The 9307-nt window shown below is 36.4% G+C and overlaps 1 protein-coding gene across 1 annotated transcript in view; it reads left to right on the forward strand.

Moving 5' to 3' along the window:
- The window catches only part of LOC126344938 (oxysterol-binding protein-related protein 1-like), a 413895-nt gene extending 407675 nt beyond the window's left edge, over nt 1-6220 (forward strand). The window contains exon 25 of the mRNA XM_050002064.1: nt 5760-6220. The gene's annotated coding sequence lies outside the window, so the exon portion shown is untranslated. The remainder of the gene's footprint in view (nt 1-5759) is intronic.
- Nucleotides 6221-9307: the final 3087 nt, after the last annotated feature.

Genomic DNA, 9307 nt, shown 5'->3' on the forward strand with positions numbered 1-9307 from the left:
ATCTGCATCCAACCATCCAGAGTTATGCTTTCTGTGATTTCTCTAAATTTTGAGATGGTTCCTTTAAAAGGATACAACCAATTTTGTTCCTCATCCTTGAAACAATCTGAGCTTGTGCTTCATATCTAAAGACCTCAATGTTGATGGGACGCTTAACCCTAGCCTGCCTTCCTTCTTTTTTTGAACCATTCAGATGTGTCACAGCATTGCACCTGGTAATTTTCTCTCTCCTATGTTGACTTGTAAGTGACACTCATTTTCAGAGAGTGTCGTGTTTCCCATTTGCTCATCCTTCAGCACTTGCTGTATTTGTCAGTCCAGTGGTTTACATACTCTATTGATTTACAGCTTCCTTAGACTTGTATATTGCTGATCTTGTCATGGTTTTAGTATTATGTATGCATCTACAGTAGCTGTCCTAGAATTTTGCCCATAGACTGCTATTGCAGACTGAAAGTGCTCATTAGTCATCTCATTTTGTGCAAATACTAGTTTGAGAATTGCAAACCTAAGTTCCAGTTTTACTGGCGAGAACAGTGATCTCCATACCTTCATCTGTGGTTTTCTGACCACTATAATTTTATCTTTAGTCACTGTATGCAGACACGTCAATGAATTTCTCTGTTCCTCTGTTGCCAATTAGAGTTCTTTTGTCTGCCTCTATAAATTATCCTGTTGATCAGCTACCTGCCTCTTGGTCTGAAAGCGACTCCCCTCTTGTGCCAACAATATCATCTGACTTTGCGTGCCTGCTTGTGTATTTTTGTGTTTCTGTGGGATTGCCACTTTTTAGTGCCCCTGTATTTGTTACAAAATTACCTGGACTACAGGATATCAAGATGCTACACAAAAAATTATTTCTCTTTTTATGCAATATCAGTAACTGTCAAAAATGTCGATTACAAAGAGTACTAATAATTCAAGGGGTAAACAAACTGTTAGTTAGTCCACTCAAAAGAAGACAACAAATTACACTGTTTGCAATTTATTCTGCTGGTGGTGACTCCTACAAACATGAAGTGAAAAAATTTCAATCTCTTCCATCATCAGATCTACATATCTACTTTTCTGTGTTTCGTGTAGAATAGTAGTACTGTTTTCAAATTTATGTGCTACTTTATTTTTATCCCTTGAATATGTAGAAAATAAAAGAAAAATTATGCAGCAACTTCACATGTTATAATAAATCATTTCTATGGTTTGTCAGAAACGTGCAACACACCCACCAAAAACTGTTTTAAAGTAATGTATGTTAGTAAAAATGGAAAACAACAACAAAACAATGAATGGCATTCAAATGAAATTTTGTGAAGTGATGGCTGTATATCTGCTACGGTATGATTGTGAGAACTGGCCATTAAACAGAAAGGAGAGTTATTGCCCAGCCCAAAGCACCAAGAACAGAAACTTGAAATTTGGAAGAGTGATGATCTTATACTATAGGCATTGTTTAAAAAAGTTTTTCTCAAAATTCCACCCCTTGAGGGGGCTAAATAGAAGACGAAAGTTTTTAGAAAATGTAATTTTGAAGATAGAACCACGAAAGTTGTTATTTGGTTTCTTGGTTAGAAATAAAGAAATAGGTGTTTCAGCATTTTTGGAAATTTGACCACCAAGGGGTGAAATACTTGGTGAATGTGTTTTGAAAATAAATCATTTTATTTTGATAATTCAACAGCTAAGGGGATGAAATAAGGGGGGGGGGGGTTGAAAGTTTTATGGAAAAATTTCATTATGAAAGTATTTCAAAGCGAAATCAGTCCCGAAGGCGATGAAATAAGGGAAGAATATTTTTATAAAAATATTTCGTTATATTAGAAAACTTTTAAAGCTAAATCTATGAAAATTTGTATCTGACTTCTAAAGAAATATGTATTATGGGATGTAAGAATTGCTGTTTAGTCAGAAGTATATTTGAAAAAGACCACGATTCTGTTGCCTTATTACCTTCCAAACTTCACAGAAGCTCTTCTGCAAACCTTGTGGAACCTTCCTCTCTTCCGGGAGTGCTAGTTCAGCAAGGTTTGCAGAAGAACTTCTGTGAAGTTTGGAAGGTATGAGATGGGGTACTGGCAGAATTGAAGTTGTGAGGATGGATTGTGAGTCCAGCTTGGGAGCTCAGATGGTAGAGCACTTGCCCCCAAAAGGCAAAGATCCCAATTTTAATCTGCCAGGAAGTTCCGTATCAGTGCACACTCCGCTGCAGAGTGAAAATCTCATTCTGGAATGTATAAATAGAAATGTGGGGTATGTGATTGATATTACATGGGCGAGACTGGTCAAGGCTTTGTAACACGATTAGGGAATACATTGGCTCTAAAACAAGACTGCCTCTGGACAGCATTTAACTGCCACAAAATGCAAACCAGGTAGAACAGAAGACATTTTGAAAGTATTGCACAAAGCACAAAAAGGAGTTCAGCTGGATGAAAAATTCACATCATTACATTCCAGTGCAGACTGCTTGTGATCTATATAATGACCTCACCCCATAGGAAAAATAATTATCAAAATCTGAACTGTGAAGCCACCCAAAATTCTAGTTGGAAAACCAAACTATTTGTTATGCTTCTCAATTGGTTACAATCCCGCTTTATTTATGATCTGAAAAACTGAATGTTTATGATAAACTGCTCTGAAAATAACTTGAGTCAACAAAATTGTGTATTTGCCCTCCAAAACATCAAAGACAACATCTGACAGAATTTAGAAAAGGTGACAAAATTATGTGAATCACATACAACACTGTTCATAATTACATGAACACTGGGGGAATTCACTATACATCTACCCACTTTTGAGTATAAACAGCATCTCTCAATACTACGACTTGTAGCAATACGGTGGAAATGAAGTCTTATGTATCTTGACAGAGTGTAGGGGAATGGTGTGGGAGACCTGTACTGCCATACTAGGCAAGGTCCTAAGGGAGGTGGTTTCCGTTGCCTTCCTCTGACTATTACAGTCAGATGAATGATGAATGATGATGATGAATATGACACATCAACAACCAGTCATCTCGGGGCAGGTGAAAATCCCTGACCCCGCCAAGAATCAAACTTCGGACACTGTGCTCGGGAAGCAAGAACGCTACCTTGAGAATTTCCTCTCAATTTCCATGTACGGTGCTCCTCTCAATGCAAACAGTATAGAAAAAGATTTTCTTGCAAAAGGCTCATGTGGTTTCACATCTAATTTACGCTCAAAATTCTTAGCTTTACCTGTCTTATCTGAAAATACTTCTCTATTTATCCACAAAACTTCTCTTAACTCCTCTTTCTGGTGTACACTTCATCCATCTGCTTTACCCATTTGGACTTTAAATTCTTCAAGTATTCCTTTTTCATTTTCAGTATTACCATAATCTAAGTTCAATTCTAAGACCCCAACATCAACTCCTACTGGCATCATTCTCATCTTCAACTGCCCTACGAGATAATTTTTATCTATTACCATACCATCAAAATTCATCTGTGTTTCTGATCCTGTACTCTCAAAACTGATGAAACTATCACCACAATTAATCCCTGCTTTGCAATCCATTAACCAGTCCATGCCCAGGATAATATTAACACTCAAGGCAGGTGCTACCAAAAAAATTGTGTACCAAACTCATGACCCCAAGTTCAGATTCTAAAATAATCTGACGTCTGACAACTTTACTCACTTTACCTATAACACCAATTATTTTCAATCTTAATACTGGCATATCCATTACCTCATTATCATTCTTCAGCTACTGCACTAATTTCACTACCAGTGTCTCAAACAGCTTTCTCTCCCCTACTGCAGACCCCTATTTTTACAACACGTTGCCCACCTTTAATATCATCAACATCCTCTTCCCCATGCAGTACTTCTTCCTCAATATTGTTATATTCCCAATCTCCACAACTTGACTTGATTCTGGATGTTCCACCTTTCCCAACTCCTTCTGAATCACACAAAAACCTCTTTCTTCCAGTATTGGAAGTCGTTATCCCTTTATTCTTACCAATGATGAACAGAAAAATTACTTCCTCTGTATTTTCATTGACACTGTGGTTCAAAGAATTTGTAGAAGTTTCTCCCCCATTAACATTAGATATTTGCCCTCCTTCATTACCATCTTCATGCAAACTACCATGTAAAAGAAATGTATACCTTTGTACCTCCTCTCCTTCTTCATCACTACAACTACTCTCACTACCTGCTTCTTCTTCACTTCCAACACTTGCAATTTGTATTATATTATCTTCCCTTTGACCTCTTTGCATCTCTTCATATTCTCTTATACCATCATACCTATGGGGAAACATCTCCATACAAGAACCTACTAACTCCTCATTACTCCTATAACCAACTTCAGGCACTATCTCTTCAATCACCAAGTTCTGACTTATACACCTACCACCTTCACTAGCATTACTTGTATCATTACAAACTACTAAACGCCTTGCCTCAGTGTGACAACTTGCCATGTTAGTGGGATCTGACCCGTTGTGTTGTATTAATAAAAAACGAAAAATAAATAAATAGGTATTATTATTACTAAATATTATTGAATGTGCATATGAAGATACATTTTGGTAGTATATAATATGACTGCCTCATTAGAAATGTTCTGCACTTATCTGAATTTTTCTTGGCTATTGGACATTACTTACATTTCAATTGTAGTTGCAGCTGACAGACTCCGAGAACACCGGAACTTGTCATAAGCAAGGATATCCACCTTATATTGTTTTCACTCCACTTCAATAAATAAAAAATACTTGATACTGTTGTTCAATATACTACTATTCATGCACACAAATGATACATAAAACTCATAATGTTTCATATTTAGAATCACACATCTTCATTGCCCTTTCCATACAAGAGTGTGCCTTTCTGTGAATTCATAATTAACATCCTTTCCAATTCTTATGGTCAATCAGTGTATCACTTTTTATTTTTTATTAATAAATATTAACTTCATGATATCTTGGGGGGTCTTTTATCGTGTACCTACACAAGTGCCTCCACACTGTAGGTTGACATGGTATGGAGTCGTATAGTGTTTGTTTGTTTGTATTTACATTTGCCAATAGAAGTCGATGCCCTTTATTGTTGGCTTCTTTTTTTATTTAATAGAATGGATATGGCAGCATATCCTATGCATGTTAGAATTATACAAGAGATTAAAAGATTAAATACATAATATGATAGTACATTACATATTTAAATTTAGCATGCTAACAATAATGTTCAGTTTGCTTCATTCTCACTGCTGCGTTTCGCGCTGGTGCCCTGCCCGATCAAGCGTTGTGAGCCATGATACTCAGACATTATTTTGTTGCACACGCATGTTACTGTCACCACACTTGACCATCCACTTGTTGAAAAACATATATATATATCCATCCAAAACATAGTATAAATTGCTTGTTCAGAAAGTTCATTTTTTAAAATCTGGAGTTAGATTTCCAATGAAAATTCATACAAGTATTGAGTTACAACAATATACATAACACAATAGCTTATACCTCAGGCTGACATTTCATCCACTGCTTATACTACGAACATAAATTTCTTAAGCTTTAAAACATCATAAAATTTTCATTAACTAGGTTCTGTTACTACAGTTTATTTGTTAGTTTCAACTTCTCTTCATTCACATCACATGTACAAATTAATTACTTTTCACATTATTATGTCACAATACAAGGATATGATACATTTATGTTTCACTTTATAGTTAGGCTTGTATCACTTATGGGAGCTCATTTCTTTTTTAGGTAGAGGAGGGAGAAAAACATTGGAGATAGGACTAAAATGTCACGCAATTCTGGCCTAACTACACTTGGTGCCACCCCCTTTGTTTGGAAGGGAGGAAAGGAAATACTCATCTACTGGTTCAAGGATTCATGAGGGAATGTTACTCGTACAATGATGGACTAGTTGCCAAGGAACTTTTGCTTCATTGAAATAATGTGTACCGACTAATCACCCATGTAGTATTACGTTGTTTCTTCATGCATTAATGCTGTTTACTCCAATTCATATGTAGCTTAGTGTGAAACATGACATTTTAACCATTGTAGACTTATTTTCTCAAATACCTAGAAATGTTGCTATTTAAGCTTTTATGTGACGTGATAAAATTAATTGGTTTTTGTAAAAATTACACGCAAAAATTTTTTTGTGTACACTGCAATGAATAGCTAATTGTCATGGAGACACAATCCAACAACGCATATTTCATTTGTCATTTGCCTTATGACCTTTGTATAAATATCCTTATAACTAAATTGTTTACTCGAGGTGCGGCCTGTTTCTTCATTTGGTACAAACTCTCTTGACGTAATTCTCTTCTTCTGCACCATGACGATGCACTGGTCACTGAAAGAAAAAACTTGAAACTAACTTAAAATTTATTGCATTATGTAGCTTGATGGCCACTGATACAATTTATCATTAGGTACGTCCACAGATATTTCCATACTTTGTTTAAATTCAAGGACATCCGTTTATTCTGTTACCCATTATGATCATTTACTCTGCAAAGAAAATTATTTGACATCTCTCATAGCATTTTGTCATTAGTCCTTAGCATACACGTCTCGTATAGTTTTTCATAATGCTTCCTTTTGACTGTAAATATGTTGTATATAGCTTAGTATTTAATTACATCTATGTGTACATACATCAATCAATAGGTTCCTTAGTTCTTAGACAGTAGATGTATTTGCATAGTATTTCAGTTTACTTTGTATTTAGGTTAGGTACATACTGAATTCCTATTTTGGTTCCACCTTCTGTCAGCCTGACGCGCATTCGCACAGGTTAATGCCTCCTCTCCTGCTACTGACGTCAGTATGTATTGTTGAGCATGGACAGCAAGCCATAATTTAACTTCGTTTATACTTTTGCTTTGCATGAAGCAGTGTGTGACTTCTCATTGCAGTTAATTTTATGCCTACGTGTACAAATCAGAATAATTACTTATGCCTCTACACATTACTTTTCTTAAAATAAATGTTAACATGCTTTGTCATTCTGTGAGGGTTTTTATATGTTTGTGAGGGTGGAGACCTTTTTCTCTCCCTGTTTTGTCATAGGCTTATTTGTACATCCCAGGGTACGGTATTTTGGAAATTACATATGGTCCTGAATAGAATAATTGCCACTTTTTATTCAGTTTGCCAAATTTTGTCAATTTAGGATGCATCCGTAAGAGGACTCATTGCCCTTCAAAAAAATCTGTAACATGTTTCAGGTTCTTGTTATAAATTTTCCTTCTATACTTGGCCCTGTTTTCTAGTGTAACCATGGCTTGTTTGATTTTGTCTTGTAGCGTCGTTTCAGTAGTGGGCACCTTTGGTATGGGCGAATCCCACTCATTTGTTTGTTTTGTCCAGAACATCAATTCATTCGGTGTGAAACCAGTTGAAGAATGTGGAAGGTTGCTGACAACTTGCATGAAAGGCATTACGTATTCTACTCATCGGGTGTGGTTGTGAAGGCTGTATGTCCTAATAAACTGGTTAAATTCTGTAGAGACTCATTCTACTGGGCTTGCTTTGGGGTAAAAAAGGCTTACTAATATGTGCTTTATGCCCTGTGATATCATAAATTGTTTCCACTTTTGCCCAAGGAAATATAAAGCACGATCAGTTAGTTGTGCCTTTGGTTTACCTACTCCTCTCAAATAGTCTCCCTTAATTCTTTTTCTGTTATTTGCGGCTGTTGCATTTTTAATAGTATACATTTTGATATATCTTGAGAAAATATTGTATAGTGTTACTACATAGCTTATTCCTCCTCTATTTCTTGGATATGGACCAGCTATGTCCAGAGATACTATATCTAGAGTGTTGTTTTTTGTGAGTATTGGGTGTAGCTCGGTATGTTTTGATATCTTGGACCTCTGGCTACATCTCTAGAAGAAATTAGGCCTACATCAGCATCAGAATGGGAACCATCATTGTTGCCGCTGGCATCATCAGAAGCAGTAGTAGAAAATGTATCAGATATAGAAGCATCTCCACAAACCACAGCAGAAGTTACACCAGCAACAATAAGTACATCCCCACTAAAAGGAGGGAAGAGAACTACAGCAGAAGAAGCAGTACGAAGTGTTGTGGGTAAGCAGAAAACAGTGCCTCCTCTCCATCTACATGATTTTTTATTGGAACACAGCAAGACGAAGAAGCCCATAAAATAGGTATGTAAAAGATTTTATAGCTCCTAACCAAACTGTTAATTCTAAAGACAAGAACAATTCAGATCTTAAAATTTCCTATCTGAATATTCAAGGAGTAAAAAAAAAGAATTTATTGTAAATAATTTTGGACTAGAGAACAAATTTGATATTTTTTGTTTGAGTGAACATTGGACAACAGAGAGTGAACTTACAGCTGTCAAATTTGATAACTATAAAATAGCAAATGGTTACTGTAGAAAAGTGCATATAAGCATGATGCGGCATTGTATACTAACCAGTCACTCAGCCACTCCATTAATAGGTTGGATCTAGACTATCTGTATGATGAACAGAATTTTGAAGCCACTGGTACAGTTAGTGACAATTTTAATTTAGTGTTGTGCAAGAAGGAAGTCAGTACCAAGACTAAGTTATCTGTGCACCATTCAATCTTTCGACCAACTTTGTTGTATGGGAGCGAAAGCTGGTGGATTCAGGTTACCTTATCCATAAGGTTGAGGTTACGGATATGAAAGTAGCTAGGATGATTGCAGGTACTAGGAGATGGGAACAATGGCAGGAGGGTGTGCACAATGAGGAAATCAAAGAAAAACTGGGAATGAACTCTATAGATGTAGCAGTCAGGGCGGAACAGGCTTAGATGGTGGGGTCATGTTACACACATGGGAGAAACAATGTTACGCAAGAGACTCATGGGTTCAGCAGTAGAGGGTAGGAGGAGTCGGGGTAGACCAAGGAGAAGGTACCTGGATTCGGTTAAGAATGATTTTGAAGTAATAGGCTTAACATCAGAAGAGGCACCACTGTTAGCACTGAAAAAGGGGATCATGGAGGAATTTTATAAGGGGGGCTATGCTCCAGACTGAATGCTGAAGGGCATAATCAGTCTTAAATGATGATGGTGATAGCCATACACAAATGTGTTAGAAAAACTGGACATGCTGTTACATGTATTTAGAAAGACAAAATGGTTACATTATGAAATTGTAATAGGCGGAGATTTGATTGCAGCCAAACATAGTGTCACTGAGCTCAAAAAGACTGTACAACTGTACTTTTTCAATAATATAACCACAAGAGATGAAGCATGTCTTGACAGTATCTTTGTCAGTTTCAATA

This window comes from Schistocerca gregaria, chromosome 1 (assembly GCF_023897955.1).
Source record: "Schistocerca gregaria isolate iqSchGreg1 chromosome 1, iqSchGreg1.2, whole genome shotgun sequence".
Taxonomy (NCBI): Eukaryota; Metazoa; Arthropoda; class Insecta; order Orthoptera; family Acrididae; genus Schistocerca; species Schistocerca gregaria.